Source organism: Staurois parvus, unplaced genomic scaffold (genome assembly GCF_062004578.1).
Source record: "Staurois parvus isolate SC_StPar_1 unplaced genomic scaffold, SC_StPar_1.0 ptg000453l, whole genome shotgun sequence".
Taxonomy (NCBI): domain Eukaryota; kingdom Metazoa; phylum Chordata; class Amphibia; order Anura; family Ranidae; genus Staurois; species Staurois parvus.
The window spans coordinates 969,838-981,809 of record NW_028318249.1 but is presented as its reverse complement, the minus strand read 5'-3'; the positions used below and the strand labels follow the sequence as shown (position 1 = coordinate 981,809).

Below are 11,972 nucleotides of genomic sequence, written 5' to 3'. Positions count from 1 at the left end.
ATTTTTTATATCATATGATATTACCGCAAAAATCTAGGAAACCAAAACTTAAGTACAAAAAAAAAAAAAACACAATTTAGTTTTGTGGCACACAAATGCAATAAAATACCCAAATTGTTGATAAAATATAAAACATTGGTCTCCAAACTGCGGCCCCGGACACAGATGTGGCCCTTTGCTTGCCCTTGCAAGACTCTTGAGGCATTATTCCTTCCACTGACATCAACAATGGGGCCTAAATTCCACCATTGACACCAACAAAGGGGCACTATTCCTCCCACTCACATCAACAATGGGGCATAATTCCTTTTTCACTGACACCAACAATGGAGCACTATTCCTCCCACTCACACAAACAATGGGGCATAATTCCTTTCACTGACACCAACAATGGGGCACTATTCCATCCCACTGACACCAACAATGGGGCACTATTCCATCCCACTGACACCAACAATGGGGCACTATTCCATCCCACTGACACCAACAATGGAGCACTATTCCTCCCACTCACACAAACAATGGGGTCCCACTGACACCCACTATTTCTCTCTGCATTACCATAGATGGGGCATTGTTTATTCCCACTATATTTTCCATAGTTGACATTTTAAAAGCCCCCTATAGGTCATCAGTTTAGCATAACGGAGGAGCTCTGGTGCTAGAAATATTGCTCTCACTCCGATGTACGCTGCGATATGTTATACGTATCACTATTGATGTTTTCATGTATAGGCGCGCATCAGGCGTGTTCTTACATTCTTACGTGCGTATACGTGTGGGTGGAGGCCTATAAAAAAATTTCTGGGGGGTTTATGTGCTGAGGTGCAACTTTAATTTTTTACAATTAAAAAAAAAATGAACTTCTTTTTCATCACATAGAGGACAAAAAGCCCTCTATGTGATGATTTTTAGGTGACAGGTTTTCTTTATTGAGACATCTGGGGTCTAAAAGATCCTGGATGTCTCCCCTGAGCTCCACTGAATGTAATGCAATGCAGATCACACTGTGTTAGATTCTTTCCCGGCCATGATGGCCAGAGACACTGACAGGGGGACCTGGAAGGGATATTTTACACATCACTTCTGGGTCAGCAACAAGAAGAGGAGGAGAGCAGACACACGCGTTCGCTCAATTCCCTTCCCACCCGCTATGCCAGTTCTGGGCACACCGTGGGGGGGGGGGGGGTTGTGCAGGTAATCTGGTACCTACAGAGACACTGGACTGCTTTCATCTGACAGCTAGAAGTTGGGAGTGTGTGTAATACCCCCCACTGTCAGGTCTGTATGATTAACCTCTTCACTCCGGCCAAATGCAAATGTGTGGCCTCCCAGCGTCTGGGACTAGACGCCGAGCTGCCGCACATTTGCGTTCTATTAAAAAAGAGCATATGTGCTCAGAGCGCGCGCTCAGCACACATGTCCGGTACTTACGGAAAGGTCCCGATCTCCTCTTTCGATCAGGACCTTTCCCAATCATGTGACCGCCATGTCACAGCGGTCACATGACCCTAAACCCCACCGCACCTCCCTTACAGAGTGGGAGGCGCCGGCGTGAAATGTCACTTTTTTATGTGGTGATAGGTCATTTTCCATATAAATTTTGTGTGCAATGTTACCTGAATTCAGCATAATCAGATTTTATTGGGCAAAGCGCAACTCTCGGCATCACTGCAAATTACCAAACTCTACCAGGAGTGGGGATCGAACCCACGAGGATATACATCCATTGGATCTTAAGTCCAACGCCTTAACCACTCGGCCATCCTGGTTGCTTGCTTTGTGTTTCTTTTCCTTCCACTTTCTCAAATCACATTTTTGCCTTATCCTTGTGGGTTCAAATCCCACTCCTGGTATGAGCTTATAGCCAATTGAAACACTATAAATCCTGTTGCAAGGTTTAGCTGCACTGGCTGTATCAGAGGCACCAGGATGACCAAGTGGTTAAGGTACTGAGCTTACGATCCAATGGATGTATTCCCTTGTGGATTCATACCTCACTCCTGGTGTAATCAGAAGTGATTCCTTTGTGACCTTTAGCTTTACGGAATAGTTAGGAGATGATTTTGTCACCTACCCCCGTAGGAGCCTCTGATATCTTGCCCCCAAATCCTCACCCTCAGCCAAGCACACAGTATTTCCTATAGCCAGGTGCACACAACTTTCAATCATGTCTCCAATGATCAGTCTAGGGGTTGTAGTTTTTGTTGTTTTTATTTTGTTTTAGGACTGGGAAAGGAAAGGGTTATAGTGGGATACTCTGAATTGAACTATTGCCACTTGAGGACAGCTTTCTCTAAGTGGATCTTTGGTTTTCCTTAGTAGAACTGTATAGCAGACTGTGAGCTTACAGTTTGCAGATCCATAACTGTATATTGAAGGCAGGAGTGGGGTATAAACTCACTATGATATACATGCATTGGCACATACAGAGGATATATCCCCACCCCCCCTTTGTAAACTTTTAAACCTAACTATGGGGGGGGGGGGAATAAACAATCCTACTCGCCTATATCCTTGTGAATTTTTCGTCATACTTACCTACTTGTGTCCTGACTCTGTGTTGCCTGTTTTAAAATGTCCATGATACTGCACATGCATGAGAGGAAGCACATCTCACCCATGTACCATACAGCACTACAGGCATCTGCTGAGGGAAGAAAACCCTTCCCAGAGATCTTGTGAGATGTAGTGTCGTATGGCACATTGGCTTCATCCCACACATGCACATTATGACAATACTGCGAGATCTTGCAGTTTAGATACAGGACTTCCCTGGAGGACATGGTGATCTTGCCTTCCCAGGGCTCAGGAGTGCATGTTGCACAGGGTGCAGAGCTCAGAAGTGCATGCAGAACAGGGTGCAGAGCTCAGAAGTGCATGCAGAACAGGGTGCAGAGCTGAGGAGTGCATGTTGTAGAGGGTGCAAAGCTCAGTAGTGCATGTTGCACAGGGTGTAGGGCTCAGGAGTGCATGTTCCACAGGGTGCAGAGCTCAGGAGTGCATGTTGCACAGGGTGCAGGGCTCAGGAGTGCATGTTGTACAGGGTGCAGAGCTCAGGAGTGCATGTTCCACAGGGTGCAGGGCTCAGGAGTGCATGTTGTACAGGGTGCAGAGCTCAGGAGTGCATGTTCCACAGGGTGCAGAGCTCAGGAGAGCATGTTGCACAGGGTGCAGAGCTCAGGAGTGCATGTTGTACAGGGTGCAGAGCTCAGGAGTGCATGTTGTACAGGGTGCAGAGCTCAGGAGTGCATGTTGTACAGGGTGCAGAGCTCAGGAGTGCATGTTGTACAGGGTGCAGAGCTCAGGAGTGCATGTTGTACAGGGTGCAGAGCTCAGGAGTGCATGTTGTACAGGGTGCAGAGCTCAGGAGTGCATGTTGTACAGGGTGCAGAGCTCAGGAGAGCATGTTGTACAGGGTGCAGGACTCAGGAGAGCATGTTGCACAGGGTGCAGAGCTTAGGAGTGCATGTTGCACAGGGTGCAGAGCTCAGGAGTGCATATTGCAAAGGGTGCAGAGCTCAGGAGTGCATGTTGTACAGGGTGCAGAGCTCAGGAGTGCATGTTGCACAGGGTGCAGAGCTCAGGAGTGGATGTTGTACAGGGTGCAGAGCTCAGGAGTGAATGTCACACAGGCGGCCAACCTCTAACCTTGATGTCCATGTATCCATTTTTGGCTGGGAAATAAGTGGCTTTCTATAGGGCAGAGGTCGCCAGCTTACTGTCCTTTAGACTTTAGGGGGGCCGGATTGCAGCCAGTGGGGGTAGAACATGTCTTAAACCAGGCATCGGTGATAGCAAACAATACCTGAGGCATCATTTTCAATTGCATAGTGCCTGTAATCAGTAGGATTAGAAATAGTGCCAGTAGATGAAGTAATGCCTCATCACTGGTGTCAGTGGATGGAATAGTGCCGCATTACTGGTTTCAGTAGATGGAATAATGAAATAGTGCCCCGTCATTGGTATCAGTGGGAGGAATAGTGCCCCATCAATGGTGTCAGTGGGAGGAATAGTGCCCCATCATTGGTATCAGTGGGAGGAATAGTGCCCCATCATTGGTATCAGTGGGAGGAATAGTGCCCCATCATTGGTGTCAGTGGGAGGAATAGTGCCCCATCATTGGTATCAGTGGGAGGAATAGTGCCCCATCATTGGTATCAGTGGGAGGAATAGTGCCCCATCATTGGTATCAGTGGGAGGAATAGTGCCCCATCATTGGTGTCAGTGGGAGGAATAGTGCCCCATCATTGGTATCAGTGGGATGAATAGTGCCCCATCAATGGTGTCAGTGGGAGGAATAGTGCCCCATCATTGGTATCAGTGGGAGGAATAGTGCCCCATCATTGGTATCAGTGGGAGGAATAGTGCCCCATCATTGGTATCAGTGGGAGGAATAGTGCCCCATCATTGGTATCAGTGGGAGGAATAGTGCCCCATCATTGGTGTCAGTGGGAGGAATAGTGTCCCATCATTGGTATCAGTGGGAGGAATAGTGCCCCATCATTGGTATCAGTGGGAGGAATAGTGCCCCATCATTGGTATCAGTGGGAGGAATAGTGCCCCATCATTGGTATCAGTGGGAGGAATAGTGCCCCATCAATGGTGTCAGTGGGAGGAATAGTGCCCCATCATTAGTATCAGTAGGAAGAATAGTGCCCCAACAATGGTGTCACAAAGGGCCCCTGTGTCCTTGGCCAAACTCAAAAAAGCCTATGAAAAAGGTACCAGGGGCATCTCATGGGGCCCCCTACTGATCCCGGGCCCTCGGGCAGTGCCTGAGTTTCCAAATGGTCAGTCCGCCCCTGCTTGTATGTTAATTAAAGTTACATACTTGATAAAAGACAGTTGTTGTACTCGTGTCCCTGCCAGGGATCAGACTCAGCAGAAGTTGTTGACCCCCTATACTCATACCAAGGAAGGTCACAGACTAGGGTTGCCACCTTTCCTTCAAGTCAAACCTGAACACTTTAGCAGTGTGCAGCGATTTTTTTCTGTAATATACAAAACAAATGAAAAACAAATGAAAAACAAAACAAATGACAAACAAAAATGTGGTACAAATAGATGTAAGACCTGTATAGTCATTATAAAAATTGTGCTGCACTAAAACACATCATTGGTTATATACATGGTGCTGCAGGTGAAGGAGTGCAAAAGTAGGGTGTGTGGTTGTGCAATAAAGACTTAGTGGCACCACTGAACACCTACAAAAGGGCCATGAGATTCTGTGCATTGCCAGAATGCAAACAACTTTGTGCACATTGCTGCAACACAAATGTCTAACTATGGCAGGGGCAATGAATTCAACTTCAAGGAGGTTCAGTTGCTAAAATTTTATTCCAGCTGAAGTCTGAATTGTTCTTTAGTAAAAATAAAACGCAGGCCAATCACATTCATATTTCAAGTAAAAGAAAATAAAACAACCTTACATCAGGTGTCCCCATCAGAGTGCCCCCTTACATCAAGTGTCCCCATCAGAGTGCCCCCTTACATCAAGTGTCCCCATCAGAGTGCCCCCTTACATCAAGTGTCCCCTTACATCAGGTGTCCCCATCAGAGTGCCTCCTTACATCAGGTGCCCCCATCAGAGTGCTTCCTTACATCAGGTGTCCCCATCAGAGTACTCCCTACATCAGGTGTCCCCATCAGAGTGCCTCCTTACATCAGGTGTCCCCAACAGAGTGCCTCCTTACATTTGGTGCCCCCATCAGAGTGCCTCCTTACATCAGGTGTCCCCAACAGAGTGCCTCCCTACATCAGGTGTCCCCATCAGAGTGCCTCCTCACATCAGGTGTCTTCATCAAAGTGCCGCCCTACATCAGGTGTCCCCATCAGAGTGCCCCCTTACATCAGGTGTCCCCATCAGAGTGCCTCCCTACATCAGGTGTCCCCATCAGAGTGCCTCCCTACATCAGGTGTCCCCATCAGAGTGCCTCCCTACATCAGGTGTCCCCATCAGAGTGCCTCCTTACATCCAGTGTCCCCATCAGAGTGCCTCCCTACATCAGGTGTCCCCATCAGAGTCCCCTCTTACATCTGGTATCCCCATCGGAGTCCCCCCTTACATCAAGTGTCCCATCAGAGTCCCCCCTTACATCTGGTATGCCCATCGGAGTCCCCCCTTACATCTGGTGTCTCATCAGAGTCCTCCCTTACATCTGGTATCCCCAGTATTTCCCTATTTACATCAGGTGTCATTATCAGAGTGCCTCTTTACATCAGATGTCCCATCAGAGTCTCTACTTACATCTGGTGACCCCATCAGAGTGCCTCTTTACATTGTGTGTCCCTTCGGAATGCCTCCTTACATCAGGTGTCTCTGTCAGAGTGCCTCCTTAAATCCGGTGTCCCATCAGAGTCCCCCCTTACATCCGGTGTCCCATCAGAGTCCCCCCTTACATCCAGTGTCCCATAAGAGTCCCCCCTTACATCTGGTGTCCCATCAGAGTCCCCTCTTACATCTGGTATCCTGGTCAGAGTGCCTCTTTACATCAGGTATCACTTCAGAGTGCCTCCTTACATTGGGTATCCCTTCAGAGTCCCTCCTTACATCAGATGACCCCTTTAGAGTCCCCCCTTACATCGGGTGTCCCCATCAGAGTATCTTCTTACATCTGGTGTCTCGATCAGAGTGCCTCTTTACATTAGGTATCACTTTAGAGTGCCTCCTTACATTAGGTATCCCTTCAGAGTCCCTTCTTACATCAGGTGTCCCCATCAAGATTCTCTCTTTACATCTGGTATCCCCAATACGTCCCTCCTTACATCTTGTGACCCCATCAGGGTGCCTCCTTTCATCTGGTATCCCATCAGAATTCCCACTTACATCTGATATCCCCATCAGAGTCCCTCCTTACATCAGATGTCCCATCAGAGTCCCTCCATCAGAGTCCCTCTGTAAAATTGGTGTCCCCACTAAGTGCCCCCTTACATCTGGTGTCTACATCAAAGTGCCTCCTGGTGTACAGTCAGAGTCCCTCCTTATGTCGAGTGTCTACATCAGAGTGCCTCCTAACTTCAGGTGTCCCATAAGAGTCCCCCCATACATTAGCATTCCCAGTCATATGACGTCCTCCCAGAACGCGCTATCCTGCGCACCCCCGGAGTGGGAGTGCACCCGGCGATCTCCGTGATCGCTGTGTCCTACGGACACAGCTGATCACGTGATGTGGTAAAAGGCCAATCACAGTGACCTTTTACCACGTGATCAGCCGTGTCCAATAACACACTGATCACTGGGAAATGCAATTGCCGGTTCTCGGCTGCACTTTCCTCACGCTGTCAGAGCAGCCAAGAACCGAGAGACCAGCAGTGCCACCCACCTGTGCCACCCAGCAGTGACACACACCTGTGCCCAGCAGTGCACCCACCTGTGCCCAGCAGTCCAGCCTAGCAGTGCTGCCAGTCAGTGACCAGCAGTTGCGCCAGTCAATGCCGCCAGTCAGTGCCCAGCAGTGATGTCTGTCAGTGCCAGCTATCAGTGCTGTCTATCAGTGCTGTCTATCAGTGCCACCTATCCGTTATACCTCATTAGTGCCACCTCATTAGTGCTGCCTATAAGTGCAGCCTATCATTGCTGCCTATCAGTGCCCATCAGTGACACCTATCAGTGCCCATCGGTACCGCCTATTAGTGTCCATCAGTGCTGCCTATCAGTGCAGCCTCATCAACGCACATCAGTGAAGGAGAAAAATTACCTGTTTGAAAAATTTTATAATAGAAACAAAGAAACTTTTTTTTTTCAAATGTTTTGCACTTTTTTGTTTATAGCACAAAAAGTAAAGTGCCCAGCGGTGATTAAATACCACCAAAAGAAAGCTCTATTTGTGAGAAAAAAATGATAACAATTTCCTATGGGTACAATGTTGTATGACCGCGCAATTGTCAATCAAACTGCGACAGCGCTGAAAGCTGAAAATTGGCCTGGTAAAGAAGGGGGTATAAGTGCCTGGTAGGCAAGTGGTTAATACAAGAGAGGATTTTGCTCTCTTTAGAAACCGCAGCTTAGCATTGCATGCCATTATTAAGCTTGTGATCTACCAGAACCCCCAGATCCTTCTCCACCATTGATCCCCCCAGTTGTACCCCCCCTAGTATGTATGATGCATTCATATTCTTAGCCCCCAAGTGCAGAACCTTACATTTATCAACATTACACCTCATTTGCCACATAGTTGCCCAATTACACAGAGCATTGAGGTCGGCTTGTAAATTGGAGACATCCTGTAAGGACGTTATTCCACTGCACAGCTTGGTGTCATCTGCAAAGACTGAAATGGTGTCCCTTCAGAATCCTTCCTTACATCTGCTGTCCCTTCAGAGTCTCTCCTTACATCAGGTGTCCCCATCGGAGTCCCTCCTTACACTTGGTGTCCCTAACAGAGTCCCCCTTACATCTGGTATCCCCAGTAAGTGCCTACTTACATCTGATGTCTCCATTAAAGTCCCTTCTTTACATCTGGTGTCCCCATTAAGAGTGCCTCCTTACATCTTGTGTCTCATCAGAGTCTCTCCTTACATCTGGTATCCCCAGTAAGTGCCACTTTACATCTAGTGTCCCCATCAGAGTGCCTCCTTACATCTGGTGTCCCATCAGAGTCGCTCCTTATATCTAGTGTCTCCATCAGAGTGGCTCCTGAAATCAAGAGACCCAATCAGAGTCTCCCCTTACATCGGGTGTCTACATTAGTGTGCCTGCCTACATTAGGTGACCCCATAAGAGTGCCTGCTTACATTAGGTGTCCCCATCAGTGTACCTGCCTACATCAGGTGACCCCATCAGAGTGCCTCCTTACAATAGGTGTCCCCATCAGAATCCCTCCTTACATCTGGTTTCCCATCAGAGTCCCTCCTTACACTTGGTGTCCTCATCAGAATCCCCCCTTACATCTGGTATCCCCAGAAATTGCCTCCTTACATTTGTTGTCCCCTTACATCTGGTGTGCTACATACATCTGGTGTCCCATCAGAGTCCCTCCTTACATCGGGTGTCTACATCAGAGTGTCTCCTTACATCTGGTGTTTCCATCAGATTACCCATCCTTACATCTAGTAACTCCATCAGAGTGCCTCCTTACATCTTGGGTCCCTATCAGAGTGCCTCCTTATATCAGGTGTCCCATCAGAGTCCCCCTTACACCTGGTATCCCCAATAATTCCCTCCTTACATCTGATATCCCATCAGAGTTCCTCCTTACATCAGGTGTCCCCATCATAGTGCATCCTTACATCAGGTGTTTCTATCAGAGTCTCTCCTTACATATGGTATCCATAGCACCTCCTTACACCAGGTGTTCCCAATCAGAGTGCCTCCTTACATCTGGTATCCCCAGTAAGTGCCCCCTTACATCTGGTATCTCATCAGAGTGCTTCCTAACATCTGGTGTCCCATCAGAGTCCCCCCTTACATCTGGTGTCCCATCAGAGTCCCCCGTTACATCTGGTATCCCCAGTAAATGCCCCCTTACATCAGGTGTCTCCATCAGGGTGCCTCCTTACATCTGGTGTCCCTTCAGAGTCCCCTGTTACATCTGGTATCCCCAGTAAATGCCCCCTTACATCGGGTGTCTCCATCAGGGTGCGTCCTTACATCTGGTGTCCCTTCAGAGTCCCGCCATACATCGGGCGTCTACATCAGAGTGCCTCCTTACATCAGATGTCCTCATCAGAGTACCCCTTTACACCTGGTATCCCCAATACGTCCCTCCTTACATTAGGTGTCCCCGTCAGAGTCTCTCCTTACATCTGGTGTCCCATCAGAGTTACCCCATACATCTGGCATCCCTGGTAAGCGCCTCCTTACATCAGGTGTCCCCATCAGAGTCCCCCTTTACATCTGCTGTCCCTTCAGAGTGCCTCTTTGCACCTTGTGTCCAATCAGACTCTCTCCTTACATCTGGTATCCTCAGTAAGTGCCACCTAACATCTCGTGTCCCCATCAGATTACTTCCTTATATGTGTCCCAACAGAGTCCCTCCTTACAATTGGTGTCCCCGTTAGAGTACCCCTTTACGCCTGGTATCCCCAACAAGTCCCTCCTTACATCAGGTGTCCCAAATAAGCGCATCCCTACATCAGGTGACCCCATAAGAGTGCCTCCTTACAATAGGTGTCCCCATCAGTGTCCCTCCTTACATCTGGTTTCCCATCAGTATCCCTCCCTTACACTTGGTGTCCCCATAAGAGTCCCCTCTTACATCTGGTATCCCCAGTAAGTGCCACTTTACATCTGGCATCCTCATTAGAGTGCCTCCTTACATTTGGTGTCTTCATCAGAGTCCCCCCTTACACCTGGTATCCCCAGTAAGTGCCACCTTACATCAGGTGTCCCCATCAGAGTCCCTACTTACATCTGGTGTCCCATTAGAGTCCCTTCTTACATCTGGTGTTTCATCAGACTCGCTCTTTCCATTTGGAGTCTCCATCAGAGTCCCCTCTTACACCTGGTATCCCCAGTAAGTGCCACCTTACATCAGGTGTCCCTATCAGAGTGCCTCCTTAAAACTGGTGTTCCCATTAAGTCTCTCCTTACATCAGGTGTCCCAATCAGAGTCCCCCCTTACACCTGATATCCCCAATACTTCCTTCTTTACATCAGGTGTCCCCATCAGAGTCTCTCCTTACATCTGGTATCACCAGTAAGTCCCCCCTTACATCTGGTGTTCCTCCACACATCAGAGTTGTCTCCTCCCCTGGTATTCACAGATCACTCTCTGCAGCTGCTCCTTCCTCTCTCCAGTCCTGTGATAGGCCACATGACAAGGGAGGAGAGGAGGGAGGACAGACTGTCTTCACTTCTCTACAGTCCAGTGCTGAGAATTATCAGTCCAGTGTCGGCTCCTTAGAGCCCCCTGCAGGCTGGAGGGATCCTCTCCAGCTATCTTAGGTCCAGTCTGAATAATGTGTCTGGTTTTCAGACAGGCCGAACACCGAACACACGATTCAAAACCCGGAATGTCTGGGTGAATCCCGGGCAGGTGGCAACCCTATACTAACTACATGTAGTGCCCTCCTCTAGTTAGGTTGTTACATTGAATTTCATTGGAACGGTGATCTATTGTTTTTGTCTGGTCAGGGTTTCCTAAGCTGGGTGTTTAATTCCTCCCACCTGCTTCTGGAAGACACTTCCAGAATATAGGACAGGGAGAGTCCAATTGCCAGTATGAATATTTATCATGCCTTAGCCAATCCCTGGAAGGAGGCATCCAGAAGGTGGCTGGGAAGGGGATAAATGTCTGGGAGGCCTTTCCAGAGTGTTCTTCTTCTGCTTTCCTTGGGGCTGCTGCCCCTGGGAGGCAGCTAGAGTGTGCTGAAGAATTGCAGTCTGAGCCTCAACAGGTCCTTGGAGAAGATAACTAATGGGTTTTTGCTGGAGGGTAGTGTCCTGAAGTCCTGGTCTGGAGAAGGATCTTTTCATCTCCCTCACTGAGGAACTACCTGAGTGGCAGTCTGCTCCTAGGACATTGTGGGTAAGACCTACTGTGGGACTTTCATGTGTGTCTGCAGCTATAAGGATTTGTGCTAGAGGTTTGTCCTCCTATTGATAATTTTGGAGTATCCTGAACCCCTGAATCCCACACCTGCTTCAAGTTATTGAGCAATACGTTCTAAAAAGACATCCATTAGACTGAACCTGTATTATTGGTGTGCATGGACCTGTGGTGGTGACTGGCAGCCTCTGTACTATCATGGGAAAACCTGTGTTATTTTCAGGGGCCCCTCCAGGGGAAAGCGTTACACACATTAACCACTTCCCCTCCAGTTTGAAACATGTTAGGGTAGAAGCATGATGCAATGCAAAACACACCGCCTGCTTCAGAGTGTTGGCACTCCTTCATCCTTTGTGGAGACAGACAATGTTAGTCTGCAAACAGTGATAGTCAAGTCATTTTTGAACCAGAGATGTACACAATGGAAAAAATTGTCTCGTTTAGATTTGATCGTTAAGTCAAATAATTATGTTTCATCAT

At 48.2% G+C, this 11,972-nt stretch overlaps 1 non-coding gene across 1 annotated transcript; it reads right to left on the bottom strand.

Moving 5' to 3' along the window:
- Positions 1-1,689: 1,689 nt before the first annotated feature.
- Positions 1,690-1,772, bottom strand: TRNAL-UAA (transfer RNA leucine (anticodon UAA)). The gene has a single exon. It is a non-coding gene; the product is annotated as a tRNA-Leu (tRNA).
- Positions 1,773-11,972: the final 10,200 nt, after the last annotated feature.